The sequence below is a fragment of the Bactrocera tryoni genome, chromosome 3, assembly GCF_016617805.1.
Source record: "Bactrocera tryoni isolate S06 chromosome 3, CSIRO_BtryS06_freeze2, whole genome shotgun sequence".
Taxonomy (NCBI): Eukaryota; Metazoa; Arthropoda; class Insecta; order Diptera; family Tephritidae; genus Bactrocera; species Bactrocera tryoni.
Genome location: NC_052501.1, coordinates 9037095 through 9053027, shown reverse-complemented (window position 1 = coordinate 9053027; position 15933 = coordinate 9037095). Strand labels below are relative to the sequence as shown.

The 15933-nt window shown below is 35.4% G+C and overlaps 1 protein-coding gene across 4 annotated transcripts in view; it reads left to right on the top strand.

The window, feature by feature from the left end:
- The window catches only part of LOC120770590 (ion transport peptide-like), a 101076-nt gene that overhangs the window by 27336 nt on the left and 57807 nt on the right, over nt 1-15933 (top strand). Inside the window, exon 1 of one of the 4 annotated variants that reach the window (XM_040098180.1) lies at nt 15164-15489. The exons of the other annotated variants lie outside the window; for them this stretch is intronic. The gene's annotated coding sequence lies outside the window, so the exon portion shown is untranslated. Of the gene's footprint in view, nt 1-15163; nt 15490-15933 lie in introns of those variants that run through there. 4 annotated transcript variants of the gene reach the window in all.

Sequence of the window (15933 nt, the reverse complement as noted above, 5' to 3'; positions counted from 1 at the left end):
TATGTCAGTTATTATTATTATTACTTAGGGTTTGTTACATCCCGAACAGGATATATTAGTTTACACACCCAGCAGAAAACGTTGGAGATTCTATAAAATATATAAATTATCAGGGTTATGAGCTGCATCGATTTAGTCATGTCCGTCTGTCTGCCAGTACACTACATATGAAAATAGTTCATCGAACTGGTTTTTTGCACACATATTTTCCTCCCCAAGAAGTTGCTCATTTGTTGAAACAGTCGATATCAGTCCACTATAGTTAATAGCTGTCCCACAATCTGATCAATCAATTTGGAAAATGTAAACAATTTTCTTTGAGCCGATATATTCGCGAATATTGGAAAAAGTCTAACGGTGTGATATCACACGATCTTGGTGACCAGTCGACCGACCCTAAACGTGAAATTATCTGCTCCCCGCAGTGTTCTCTCAATAAATCCATTGATTGGTGCGATGTGTGGTAAGTGGCGCCGTCTTGTTGTCGCCGAGATCAGGAGCTTTAATTTCAGGCGTCAAATAATTGCTATATACGGCCGGGATTGGCGTTCACTTTCACACCGGCAACATTTTTGAAGAACTATGGACCGATGATTCCACCGATCCACTAGATTTTGGATGAAGTGGCAGCTCTTGAATCTCTTCAGTTTGCTCTTCTACTCAAATTCAGCAATTTAGTTTGTTTACATACTCATTGAGCCAGAAATGAACCTCATCACTGAAGGAAACTTGGTTCGAAAACGTCGCATCTTCTTGAAACTTTTCAAGAGACCATATAGTCAAGCGTTGTCGCTTGGGAAGGTCGACCGGCTTCAGTTTTTACACAAGCTGTATTTTCTACGCTTTCAATTTCGACGTCAAATGCGCCAAGTCGTTTCATACGTTAGCCCGAGTTGTTGCGAACGGCCCTGAATCGACGCAATACAGTCTTGAGCGGCTATATTACAAGTATATTCGCTCCGTACTGGACTTAGTCTATCTAGTCGAATATTATCCAATAATAAATGCTGGCTCCAAAGATGGGTGATAGTGTTGCAAATAGTACGCTCAGTAGGTCGCGTGAACTTAAATTTCGCAATAAAGTTGAACAATTCGTAAACAAAAGTACAGGCGTAAGTCTTTCCATGATGAAATGCCAAACAATATTGAACAAAAATAACATGACAGCTTGACACTACTCACGCGTGATCTTTAAAAAAAAATGCTATTGGAAAAGTACCTCTACTTGTATCACCCTTTATAAGAAATGCACCTGTGAAGCATGCTTTTGCTTCGGTATGGCCAAAGTTAACGGTTTTTCTTGTTTGACATTAATTTAATTTGCCTCTTAGCGTAAATTTCAGTTGAGGATAATTTTTTTAATCATAACTTGATAAAATCTTACGCGTTATGAAACACGTTATGATCGCTTTTAAACATTAAATCTCTGGGGATTTACTATATGTCGTAACTGCAAGACTTTATGATTTATAATTACTTAAGTACATGCTATTGAAAGGTAATTCGTGTTTCGTTGTATTTAAGAGTGCTAGTTTACAATCCATGTTTAGACAGAAAATCACAGTTAACAGCGAATTTATAGACTATTGTATAAATTAGAAACTAATTAATTATTGGGAAAAGTATTAAATTATTCAAAAACAATTAAGCAATAAAAACTAATTTAAATTTTATTTACTCACATGAGATCTGCTTACGTGGTTGCTTTGTAGGTAGCAAGTAGGCAGGTCACTGCTTACGAAACTTATTCGATTCTAGTGAAACTAGAATGAAAAAAACTTAAATTAAAAGCATGATTCTTGTGTGCGTGCTTTTTCTTATGGAAACATGTATATTTAAATTCATAATGTCAAATGAAGCTTTTTGAATTTTTTGAATTTTTTTTTGTTTTACAATCTAGATAGTATTATCTTTATAATATTGGGCAGTCGAACAAGTCTTTTCGTATTTTGTCAATAGATGTCGTTGCAGCCGTACATCTTCAATGCTACAAATCACATTGTGTCATACCATATAGTGTTGGAAAGGTGAGGTTTTAAGCTTCATTTAACCAAAACAAATTAAATTCGGGGAAGTTAAAAAAAAATTACAGCAGTTCAAAAATGAGTGAAAATAGTGAAGAAATTCGCTATATTTTAAAATTTTTGTATAAAAAAGAGAAGAATGCCACGCAAGCCACCAATGAAATTTGTGAAGTTTACGAAGACGATGCTGTATCAGTTCATGTAGCGCAACTTCATGCTTCGCTCTAGCGGAAAAATGACAAAAAAAATACATTAGTTGAAGTTTGATTAGAAATACGAAAGGACTTTTTCGACTATCCAATATTTAGGTATGATGTATAAAAGCTTGCTAATATTTAAAGATATTTAGCTTCCCAATTAAAATACTGAAATAAAAATTAATAAAACAATTAACAATAATAATATAAAATAATTAATAAATTAATTAATAAAACTAATTATTTAAACACTTGTCGATTAAGAATTCTCCTACCAGCTATCAGTAAATCCAAAAAATTTCCTATAGGGTATCCATTTTCGCTCACAGACACACAGTGTCTTCTAAGTACACAGTTCATATAAATATTTACCTGTCATACTGTATTATTTTCAATGTAGGTGGTCGTGTAAATTTACTCCAACACTACTACCACTGAAATACAGGCTTTTAATAAAGGTTTCGCTATAACAAACTCTTTTATAGTATGATAATTTCAGATAATTGAGATATGAAGTGTTATTGACAATTACTGTTTTAATTACTAGCAGGTGTTTATATCTCTTTTATTATCATTAATTAATAATAAGAGAATATACGAAATAGAAAAAAAGAAGAAAAAACGTTAACTTCTGTTGCTAAAAGCTATAGAAAACACTTCACAGTTGCATTTTTTATGCCAAAAGGGCATAACAAGATTTTTATCTTACTTTGGAACGGTCAGTTTGTAAGGCAGCTATATGCTACATATAGTGGTCAGATCTGAACAATTTATTCTAAAATTACAGCGCTACTTCAAATAATAATCCATGCCAAATTTTGTGAATATATGTATGTATCTTTGCAAATAAAAAAGTTTTCCATACAAGAACTTGATTTTTAATGATCAGTTTGTATGTGAACTATAGCGTACAGTGGTCCGATATCAGCAGTTCGGAGAAGAGAGCAGCTTTTTGATAAAAAAAGTACGCATGCAAAATTTCAGAGCGATATCTCAAAAACTCAAGTGACTATATAGAGACGGATATGGCTAAATTGACTCAGCTCGTCACGCTGATCATTTATACTATATATGTATATACTTATTATATATTTTTTATGGCATCCGCCATTCCTTCTGCGTGTTACAAACTTCATTATAAACTGAATATCCTCTGTAATGTATATAAATAAGAAAAATAGACATAATAAATAAAGGTATGTAGTATATTCAGTGCATTGTACATGGCGTATACGCAACCTGCCAATCATGACGGCAGCGGTGGCGAACATCAAGCAAAGAAACTCACTTGTTCCAGCTTATTTCCATATAAAGTACTTAAGATCAACATACATATAAATACATACATATGAACGTAGATACATACATACATACTGTTAGTAACAAATATTTGATATAAAAGTCTTATGTTTTTACAATATTTAAGCGAACAGTTGAGTTCTGCATGGAATGCGCACTTTTCATTCACCGGCAATATATTCAGCTATTAATTTCTATACATACGCGAATATCTGTGTGTATGTATGTATACGGTATATTTGTAATCATTTACACATTTTATCTCAAAGTCGCTGCTTAATAACCGTCAAGTACGGTTATGAGTATGTCGTTGAGATATGTGCGCTATTTGCATTTACAGTTCCGCGCTGGTTGTTATTAGTGTTTTTGTTGTTGTCGCCGTTCCGTCGCAAAAACTGTAATTAACATTGCGCGCTTAGCAATTGTTGCTAAAATTAGAAACATAAATGTAAGGTGGGTCTATATGCGAGGCGAACCATATGTAAAACTTGAAATCACCGGCAGCTGTTGAGTGGGCGTGGTTGCAATGGAATTTAGGCATTTTAAATATTTCAGATAAGTATGTTTGCCATTTTTTGGTAAGAATTTCCGAAGCTTAAACTAAAAGACGAACCAAATACATACATAAGTATGATATATGTACTTGTATATATTTATATCGTCAACTAAAATGCAAAATAACGTAACATCACTTTTCATAAATTTACAGGCAAAGGAAAAATTATACAATATAATATGTAGAAGCCACTCATATTGAAACAAAATTTGAGTTTTGGTTATAAAATGGTTATATACTGGTTATATTTGACAAATATTTTGGTTATAAAATGGTTATATACTGGTTATATTTGACAAATATTTTGGTTATAAAATGGTTATATAATGGTTATATTTGACTAATATTTTGGTTGTAAAATGGTTATATATTGGTTATATTTAACAAATATTTTGGTTATGAAATGGTTATATACCGGTTATATTTGACTGAAATTATTAGTATCGAGCTTGAGCATAAATACAACAAGTTACAAACGGAAAACTGATTTATGTCAACTGTTTCTGTCACAGAAAAAGAGAGCAATAAGCAGAGCGCCGTTAGTTGGCAGATTCACGGCAATCCACTTGTGATCATACAGTCATTTTAATATATGTATATATATTTACATACACGATCATAAACAGGTATAAGTATCTGTATGCATTGCTATTATTAAACACGTTAGTTTTACTTTCCAGCGCTTTCATGAAGATGACTTTCAATTTATTTCTGTTTTGTGTTTCTTACAAAAAATCTCTGCTAAAATGACTGCAATTACGGAGAGCGGTAAAGATAAACTTTTAATTGTTCAGATTATTTCAGGTTCAAGCCGGCTTTCGAATGCTGTGCACTTTATAATCAAAGGAAACGCTTAGTAATGTGTGATTAAATAATCGCTTTTTGTCGGCTCCGTACACGAAATAACAAATAGTGCTACTATTTATACATTATAAGATATTTACATACAAATGAGTTAGTACTTATACATATGTAGTACAGGAAGGCACTTACATACAAAATAATGCTCGTAAAATGATTGCACTCAAACGGCATAGAACAACGGTATTTTAATTGAATGACACTTGAAAGTTCGATGGTAAAAGAGAGTCCATTCGTTACAACAATATTGTCAACTGTCTAGACCTCTCCAACGCAATCGCGCCGAATGTTTTTACTCTGATTTATGAAATAATGTACGAAACTAATTTCTATTGGCGACCGATGTGTACTTAACCTACAAATCTTGAGTAATGGAAAAGTTGGCTCTCCGCGAAGAGCGACTTTATGTTATAAATTGCAGTGACATGTATTTTTATTAGAGAAAGCACAGTGGTGGCCTAGTGGGTAGCTCTACTACAATAGATCTGAGGTTGCGGGGCATTCCTTATTTATTTATCTAACTCAAAAGTTCTTTCTCTGGGTTCTCAACTACAATCGGTATAGAATTCGAGGTGCTATTATAAAAGTTAATTTTCTGATATATGCTACCCAAAATAATACAATATACTGATAGACTAGGTTAGGTCGATCAAAAAAAAAAATAAATAAATAAATAAAAATGGATCCACCTTTGATAGCTGAAGCAGTCGGCCACTTGGGGTTCCTAAACATGTAATAGTATTGACTGAAAATACTATCAAAAATCTAAAAGTAGCTTTAACTTGCCACAAATTTGTTGAAATGGCTGATAAAAATTCCGGCTATTCGGTCATGTTCGATTTATAAGATATTACTGCTGAGATGTTTCAACTTCAGTTTCACAAAAGCTAAATAATTCGGGAGAAAATAACAGGTTGTTTCAGCCGCACCTTAATCCATATAACTTGGAAAGTTAGCGTCCGCCAAAATTTTTTTGTTTTAATGCATGCAAGCAAGATGAAACTTACTGAGAGCAAGCTCTTCGGTGGAGGAGATCCACTTCTGCACTAAGGCAAAGAGAACTTGCATCGAACATGAGGAAGTTGTTGACCAGAGCCTGCCAAGTTTACGCAAAGACCAGAAGTCCAGCGCTAGAACAAAAGTACAACGGAGACCCAACTCGTTCCTAATCCAATGAAATCGGAACAATGATGCCAAAAACCCATATTTTCGACGTATATTATGATACCTGCTTGGCAAGAATTTCTTCTTGAATTGCTCTCAAATAAAATATAACTGCAATTTCCGCCAGCACTTACCCATATCGAATTAAACAGCCTTTTCTAACTTATTGTTTTTGTTTTAATATCTCGTAATCCACGGATTGATTAGTCAACGAAATTCTAGGAACTTATCTTCATCAGTGATCTAAATACTAAATAGTTCAAAGCCTTAATAAATCAACTGATGAGAACACCGTCATTATTTAATGAGAAATCTAAGATAAGAAAAATCTAAGAAATTGCCAATAACACTGAGTAATTTGCAATATTTGTGTAATTATTTATTAATAACAATTTGAATATACATATGTATATGTATATATGTATACAGATATATAGTATTTTAATACATATTTTTATATCCCAAACAACCTTGATCGATATATCCAACAAATGATGTAAATATATCTTTTTTGTACTTTAAATAACAGTTGAATGTAACAAATATGGCATTGATTACTTAATTCATGGGTTCCCAAACTGCTAGGGGCCCACAAATTTAATTTATTATTATTATTATTAACTATGCATTCCATAAATTTTGGTTGATTTAGAATATCCTTGGCAGATTACTTAATGCAGGGGCTCCTAAACTGCTATGGGACCGCTCGGGCACAATTTCAATTTAAAACTATATTCCTTAAATTTTTTTGCTGCTTTATGTTATTCAGGAGGAATTATAATTACAATAAGAATACCTACCTACATAAAAAATACACACATATAGTAACAAATGACAAAACAAATTACAAAATTTAACATCTGCTATTTTATGGCTCATTCTTAACTTTCGTGGAACTTCCTACAATTGTTTTTGTATTGTTTTCTTGTCAATATTGTGCCTATTATATTGTGTGGAACTAAATAACGTTGCTATTTTATCGCACTCGGGTTAGCGAGAAACCTCTATAAGCGAGAATGAGGTTGTGCTCCCTTGAACTCTCGCTTATCCAGGTTTGACTGTATTTGGAAATTAGCAAGTCAAAGTAAGAATACTACTTCTTTTCAAAAAACTTCTTCAATCATAAATTATATCAATCAATAAAGTGTTTGTGAACCGCTGACTTAGAGAGCCAGCGCAAATAATAACAAAACAGACGCGTTCTAGTCGTTAGCATTTGACGTCACAATCGTTATGACAAATGACAGAGCCGCTGCGACCCAGTTCTGGCCAGCTCGGTACTGTAAAATTCAGTTGATTCTCGACTCAATGACTTACCAAAATGGGCTTCTCGACGCAAATGATCAGCGCGAGCAGCCATTCTTCGCAGTATTACTTCTAAATGGAAAAGTACACACTGTGTTTTTAGGCGGCAGACCGATTGCCGCTCGGCAATTTTTTAATACGTAGCAACAATAAATTAATAATTACATTAGAATAACAAATTGCGAGTACTACTTGTCTGACTTGTGACTCAATTAATAGTCGCTGGCAATAAACATTAAATTCTATTGCATGATCATTTGACGTGCAAATTGCAGGCAAACAAGCGAGCACGGCGAACAGGCACGCAAACGAACGTGCCAATGAATGAAGAAACGAGTGAATGGATCTGCGCCATCTACGCAATGCATTGTTGTTGCTGAGAAATCGGTATGTTTTTCAAATGTATATGAACTAAGAACGCAAGCAAATGCGAGCAATTCTCAACAGATTGTACATATGTACATTGCAGTGCGGCAAAGATCATTCGAGTGCCTGCAAATGTGGCAATTAAATGTTCGGAAATGATTCATTCAAAACAAATTGCAAAACACTTTAAGCGATTTCATAAGTTATTCCTGCGTTTGCATGGCTCTAACAATTTATTGCAACTTATGCATGAAATTGCAAATATTGAACGCCTCTGACACAATAACCGTCTCGAACAGAAAATTTTCCGTGCCTCGGTATGCAAGTCAGATTCCTATGTTGCCCACGGCTAATTTCACTGAATTACACCATTCTCGAGTATTTCTATGACAAAAGGAATGCTTTAAGTTTTCGCTGTAAATTACATAAATTGTTTACCTTCTTTTCCCAATAAATTTTTTATGTTTTTTATTCACCAATATTGTAGCGTATTGATTTGCGATTTATCATGCATAGATCTGTACCTCTCAGTAGGCGTTTCAACCGAACAACAGCACCTGACTCGAATTCTTTGTATGCAATTAAAGGGGTTGCTAATCTTTTACTAATAATGGTACGTTACTTATAATTACTTTTCGGAATTTTTGTATTTTTCTAATCGTTATTAAGTTATTGGGGATTTTTTTGTGTGAGCATTTATTTTTAAATAACTAAGTTTCCGGTGAAGTCCATTGGTTTTATGAGAACAATTGATTTGCTATAAAAAAATTTTACATTTCATCATTTCATACTCAATGATTTAGAAGAAGACAATTAAAATTGAAGATCTTTGACACTTCTTCTTCTTCATTGGCGCGCTAGTCGTTCCTCCTTTTCGCTGTCTGTCGCCAATTGTGGATTCCAAGTGTAGCCAGTTCTTCTCCATCTGATCTCTCCAACGAAGTGGACCTAGCTTGCCCAGTCGCAGTCTCTTGATTTGCTGAACTATGTCATTGTCGCCGTATATCTCGAGCAGCCAATCATACCATCGAATGCAGTACTCGACGTTGCCAATGTGCAACGGACCATACATTTTCTGCAGAACCTTTCTCTCGAAAACTCGTAACGTCGACTCATCAGGGGTTGTCCTCATCCATGCCTCTGCACCATATAGCAGGACGGGAATTATGAGTGACTTATAGAGTTTGGTTTTTGATCGTCAAGAGAAGACTTTACTTTTCAATTGCCTACTCAGTCCAAAGTAGCACCTGTTGGCAAGAGAGATTTTGTGTTTAATTTCGAGGCTGACATTGTTGTTGGTGTTAATGCTGTAGAAAGAAGAACTAACGGCGCGGGTGTTGAGGCCAATGATATCAACATCATCGGCGTACGCCAGCAGCTGTACACTCTTATAAAAGATTGTGCCTGCTCGATTCAACTCTGCAGATCGAATAATTTTCTTCAGTAGTAGATTGAAGAAGTCGCACGATAGGGAGTCCCCTTGTCTGAAACCTCGTTTGGTATCGAAAGGCTCGGAGAGGTCCATTTCATTCCTGTTGGAGCTTTTGGTATTACTCAGCGTTAGTTTACACAACATTAATATGGCGGGGATACCGAATTCAGAAAACGCGGCATGAAGGCAGCTCCTGTCGTGCTGTCAAAAGCAGCTTTAAAATCGACGAAGAGGTGGTGTGTGTCGATCCTCTTTTCACGGGTCTTTTCCAAGATTTGGCGCATGGTCAATAGCTGGTCAGTTGTTGATTTTCCAGGTCTAAATCCACACTGATAAGGTCCAATGAGTTTGTTGTCGGTGCGCTTTAATCTTTCACACGCTACGCTCGATAGAACCTTATATGCGATGTTAAGGAGACTTAGCCCACAGTAGTTGGCACAGGTTCGGAGGTCTCTCTTTTTCTGGATCAGGAATGGGTAGAGTACACTTAAATTCCAGATCGTCGGGCATTCTTTCGTCTGACCATATTTTACAAAGAAGCTAATGCCTGCCTTTTATCAGATCTTCGCCGCCGTTTTTGAATAGCTTGGCCGAGAATCCATGGGCCCCGCTGCTTTGTTGTTCTTCAGACGGTAATGCTATTTGAACTTCTTCGTGGTCGGGCAATGGAACGTCTGTCGATTGGGGAATCGGGTTGACCATCTCCTGGTGTTATGCTTTCTGCCATTCAGAAGGCTGGAGAAGTGTTCCCTCCATAATTTTTAAATATCATAAAATCTTAAAATAGGTTAGCTCGTAGTAAACAAACTTCAGACCACATAAATTGCGACTGAGTCTGTACACAAATGTTTCCAGCTGCCTCAGTACTTTCTAAACGTTTTGCAATCAGTTGCAAAGTTCACCAAAGCAAGTTACCAAAACTGAGAGACCACTTGAGCATGACAGACACCCAATACCGCTATTCATTACGTACATAATATCCTGTTTATGTTTACGGCCAAATAGTAAACTTCTCAATTGAAAATGTCAACGAAGCGTGCGCCCAATAAATCACTTTTTTCAAATCTAAATATTTCTACAAACTCGTGCATACTTCTAACAAATATTTATGCGAGCAAGCCGCCGACAACATTGTGCGCTTGAATGTGAGTGCTTCGGAAAATGTCTACGCAACACGGTTTGATTCATACGAAGCGAACGATTATGCAATATAAACAGTGCTGCATAGACACTCACACACACACACACACACATCCATCGAGTGGAGTGTAAAGGTGTTGCACAGCGTTAAGGCAATAACTGTCACCCGCCCCCCTTAAACTCTACTTGACTGCTTCGCTATTGTTATTATTTAGTCATGTTCAAATTCCAATTTAAATGTTTGCTTTTGTTATTCTATGCAATTAACACCCACAAATACCACCATTCCCAAGGGGTATGCATAATCACCGCCAACAAGCACACACTCAACTGCAGCGCACCGTCAACCGAGTCAACCGATCGATGCAATTCCAAGCATGCCGTCACTGCGAGTGTGACCAAGTGTACGGATTTGCTTCCTTTTACAAGCAAACCTACAAACATACTATACATAAGTATGCAAACGCATACAAACACGCCAACAGACATACTTCAGTGTGTGTGTGTGTAAGAAGGCGCTAGTTTTTAACGATCGTTCGGTGAGCATTGATCGTTTGCCATTAGCTCGAATTACAGGTTTATAATATATTTTGTTGCGTTTTTATTGTTTTTGTTTATGTTTACATGCCTGCCTGTTGGTTGATTGTGTAATCTGTGTTTATTTTCACAAAATTCCCGATACGCATCATCGCCCACCGTTGTGGCGAACGTGTACACGATCATTGAGCATTTACTGTTGAATGGGATTTTGTAAAACAACAACAGCAACAAGCGGCATACGGTGTTGCTTCGCATGCTATGCAGCCAAAAGTTCATGGCAACATTGCGATATCGAAAAAAGCACGAGACATAAGTACATAATTACAATGCAAAATAATAGCTATGCGCGTGAATGCATTCGTGAAAAAGGTGATCAGACATAAGTATATAAATGTGAATGCAATTTTAAGTTAATTTTATTACCGGGATTTCGGGACAAAACTTTTGCGATCCCGACATTGCTCAAATATATTTAGCTTGCAAAAATAGTACCCTCAGAAAATGTAGTTTATAATTCTTATCCGATTTTTAGATTTGTTTAATCATGGAAATTTAAAAAAAAAATAATTTAAAATTTCCAGAGTTGATTGCTTCGGGATCAGGAAATATTTCAGATATATTTAGTAACAAAAATAAATTTGCTTTTAAAACAAAACAGTCATAACTTTTATTCAATTTTTCAATTGCTAAGTCCCTGGAGTTCGGAATGAAATTTTCGGGATCCCGAAAATTTTGTAATATGTACATATATTTAGTTAACAAAAATAAATTTGCTTTAAAAACAAAGCAGTCAAAATATTTATTAAATTTTTATATTTTTTAATCGGGATCCCGCAAACTTTCAGATATAATTTTAGTTAACAAAATGTCTTTAATGAATGAACTCATAACTTTTATGCAATTTGACACCTTTTTAGTTTCAGGATTTCGGGTTTAACACTTCGATATCGTTAAAGTGTTTAGATACATATGTATGTATGTACATGTACAATACATATGTATGTATACAATTAACAAAAATAAATTTGCTTAATTGTTTTAAAAAATTCATAATTTTTATGCAATTTGTGGATCTTTTTAATTTCGGGATTTCGATTAGAGCATTTCGGGATCCCGAAAATTTTGGATATTGTTTTTTAAGTATATTTCATATTTCAGTATTTAGTGGAGAAAAAAGTAAAAAAATATTCGTTATTTGTTGAAAAATTTATATTGGAAGTACTCAAAAAGCATGTCCGAAATTAAAAGTTCGGAAACGCTGATATTTTTTTTCGTAATTTTTTTAATCAATAAACAATTACATATATACTCCAACTTAAAGTTTTCACCCAGTTTTACCCATTTTATGTACAAAGATACACTACATTTACATTGACATATTGGCCGACATATACGGTACCCGAAAGTTACCCGAAAAGTTGAAAATCTAGAAGTAGAAGTATTGAAGTATGTTGTAAGAGTATGGAAATCTTTAATGTGCCACATAACATATTATTGATCCATACTTCAACTAAAGTATTCACGGACGCAAATTTAAGATGTTGCTTGAGACTTGTAACCATGATAAAGGAGTTTGAAACTATCTTATAGCTCTCGTAGTAATACTGAGAGAACTTTTCTATATGTATGTCATGTTTATAGACGCACCCAAACCTAACTTGCAAATATTCCACCGGTATTACTAACAAATTTTCTATATAGTTTTAAATTAAGAGAAATAAGCTTTCTAATTTCAAAAATTGTAAATGCGACTAACTATTTTAGCGAGTAAATTAAATTGCGGAATATTCAGAGTACCGCAATTAACAAAGTTCAAAAAGTTTCCTTTGCCGCATAGCAAAGGCTTGGGGAAACTCCAAACATCAGTTAAGAGCATATTAGTCATAAGATATGCTTACATATATGTATGTACATTAAGAATAAACGTTTATTACACACATATATATTTGAAAGTATGTACGAGTAAGTGGCATGCTCTGTGCCTAATATGCATTTCGAACTGGAGTGAACATTTTCCAATTTGATGTTGTTGGAGTAGCAAGCAACAAGTGGTCACAACGCTGCAAACTCATGAACACACACACATACATATATAAATTAAATGTATACAAAAATTCTCTTGAATATGCCGCTCCTCCATTGACTGCTTGTAAAATGAAAATCTTCTCGAAATAGTGAGAGCATTTGAAAAAGGGGGCACAAAAAAGAGCGCATGAGATCGTGCAAGAGAGCGAGAGCGCTATTTATTAATTACTGACAAAAATTTCAACCTTTTTTATCACTGATTGCTAAAGCAGATATGTTGAGCTAAAGAGAAGTGCATTTGTCGCTTTGTCGCGCCACACATCTGGTGTTGCCAAGTACGGAAAAGAGTACTTGCGATATTTGTGATACTCTCACGGTGTTTGCATGCACGAAGCTATATATGAAAGTGTGTCAATATAGTTGATTGTGACTCTTTGGCGTTTGGTAAAACCCGTAAAATACATTCATTTATGCAGTTACGTAGGTATGTATGTATGTATGAATTTTCAAAAAGTTTTTGAGAACTTGTAGTAATTGTTAGTGTTGTACTCCTTTTTAATCGAAAATATCTACATAATTACACAGAAATATTATTAGTCAGTATGGACTTTCAACCTTGAACGCGTAGGAGATTTGCTTGAGTGTGTGGAATTGGTTTTCACATAGGAAGAAAATTACAACTAAATCAAAATTCTTTTGAAAACAACGTGTTTTGGGAAAATGTGGTGTGCTTTTAGGCGTTACGCATTGGATTTACAGTTGTTTTTTTTTTAGATATTTGAGCGTCTACGATAGATAAATAAGTCTTAGGATTTCCAGTTGATGACACAAGAAGCTTCTGTATATATTTTTGTATATTTTATTATCTCCTTATGTCTTGTCTTCGTAAATGCGGGACAGTCAAGAAGAAAGTGTTGAGTTGTTTCCACCTCATCTTCTTCCACACAGCGTCTGCAGATGGCATCTGGTAGAATTCCGAGCGCCTTATAGTGTAGACGTCAATAGAGCAATGGCCTGTTAAAAGCTCTAAACTAGGGAAAGGTTGGCTTTACTGAGGGCAAAGAGATCACTAAACCTCTTGTCATCGATGTTGGGCCAAAAGTCTTTGAGACAGCGCATTTATCGCGAATCCCAGCTATTTAGTGGTAGAACAGAAGAAGATATACATATATGGGAGCACATACCAACTTTATCACAAAGACACTCGATGCTGTTGATAGCGAGGTTAGGCACTCTTTGACCAGCCCGGAACGCACTGTTAATGTGTTCAAGGCTAGTATTGCCGCTCTGCTATCTGAGAAGTGAGGATGGTCACTTCTCTGAAGGACACTCCACTCCAGAGCAGTAAATCTATTGTTACCTTAATGGCTACAACCTTGGCCTGGAAGACACTGCAATAGTGAGGAAATTTGAAATTGATAGAGAGCTCCTGGCAGTAGACACTTTAGCCAACCTTCCCCCATGCTTTAACACAATTACGTAGACTTTTTAAGGTTGGTAATTGTTTCGTTAAGGAATTCTAAAAAGCTCTAACGGACGGCTTTACGGAAATATTTGCAACAAACCCAGTAAAATTAGAGATATACTTCTTCGGAATCCCTGATGGAGCAGAACTATGCCAATGTGATTACCTGACTTCTACTTCTATGCAATACATTTTTGACCATAAAGAACGTTTTGGTCAGTATGTATTATCAGACTACCAAAGAGTCTCATTTATCACAGAAATGAGCGAAACCAATTTTCTCTACAATTTGTGAATTTAAATTTCTTGCTGGGCATTTCACATATTTATCAACTATCACTCACTCACACATGCACGCATATGGCCGCTCGTGTACACATTAGTATCTATGCGAGCCATGCATTTCAAGAGTTGACTTCTACTCACCAAAATTATTGGTTGCCAAAGAGAGTGCCACCACGAGATTGGATAGCACTTTTGATAAGTGAGCGAGTAAATGTATGCGTGTATGGATATACGAACGCACGTGGGCATGTAACGCTGTATGTGTGTAGTTGTTGCCACTCCGCATGCACATGTACATATGTAGGGTGAGCTAAGCAAGCGCGATTTGTGCGAGTGTCTCTATCTTTGGGACAGTAGTGGGAACTTCTATGAGCCAGTTGCGCGAGTAGATTTGCTTGCTGCTTTGCTGCCGTTCGCGCTCAGACCAGCCGGCAGCCTCTTTGCCTTTGCTGCTTGACTGCTTGGCCGCTTGACTGTTTCAATAATGCTTGGCATTGCTTGCATGCATTGGTAGCGGTTTAAAATACAATGTCTGACGTCGCATTTGCTTTAGTCCTTAAATAAGAAGCAACAAGTTAACATCAGCTCAAATTCATTTGACTGCGCGAGAGATACAAATTCAATAAATAACAACAGCAACAAGTTTCTTGTTTCTTAGATAATCAAACGCAGTTTTACAACAAAAAAGCAACAACATATTAATTTAAAAAAAGTCAAAGCAAAGCGAAAAGTGTCAGTGTGCAATACACGAAAGAAATTAAATAAATAAATATAAATCAATGAGCTAGTGCAAGAATACAAGAAGTTAAAAAAGCAACCAATTGAAAGATGTAAGCAAAAGCAAGATTTATATATTTTTTTTACGATTTTTTGCAAGCGTTCCCAAATTTGCGACATAACAACAACAGTTTGTATTGAAAACAACAGAAAAAAATATAATTAATATTATTTAAGTAAAAAATGCGCAACGAAAACAAATGCATAAATAAAATTGAAATCAAAATAAATTAGTCAGTAATAATTAAATAAATTGAAAAAAAAGTTAGAAAAAAATTCGTTTGTGCGCGCTTAAGCGACGTTACCAGTTTGATTCCAATTCGTTTTTTTGGCTATGTAAACGCTTTTGAGCGCACAGCGCACAACGCTTTGCCCGTGTCAGCGTCGACGTTTGTTTGTGGCGACGGCATTTTGCGGTTTCGAGGTGGCCATTAGGCGAACGGACTATTAACCAATAAATATTGGCAACAAAAAATGCAGAGAGATGACCTAAGAGC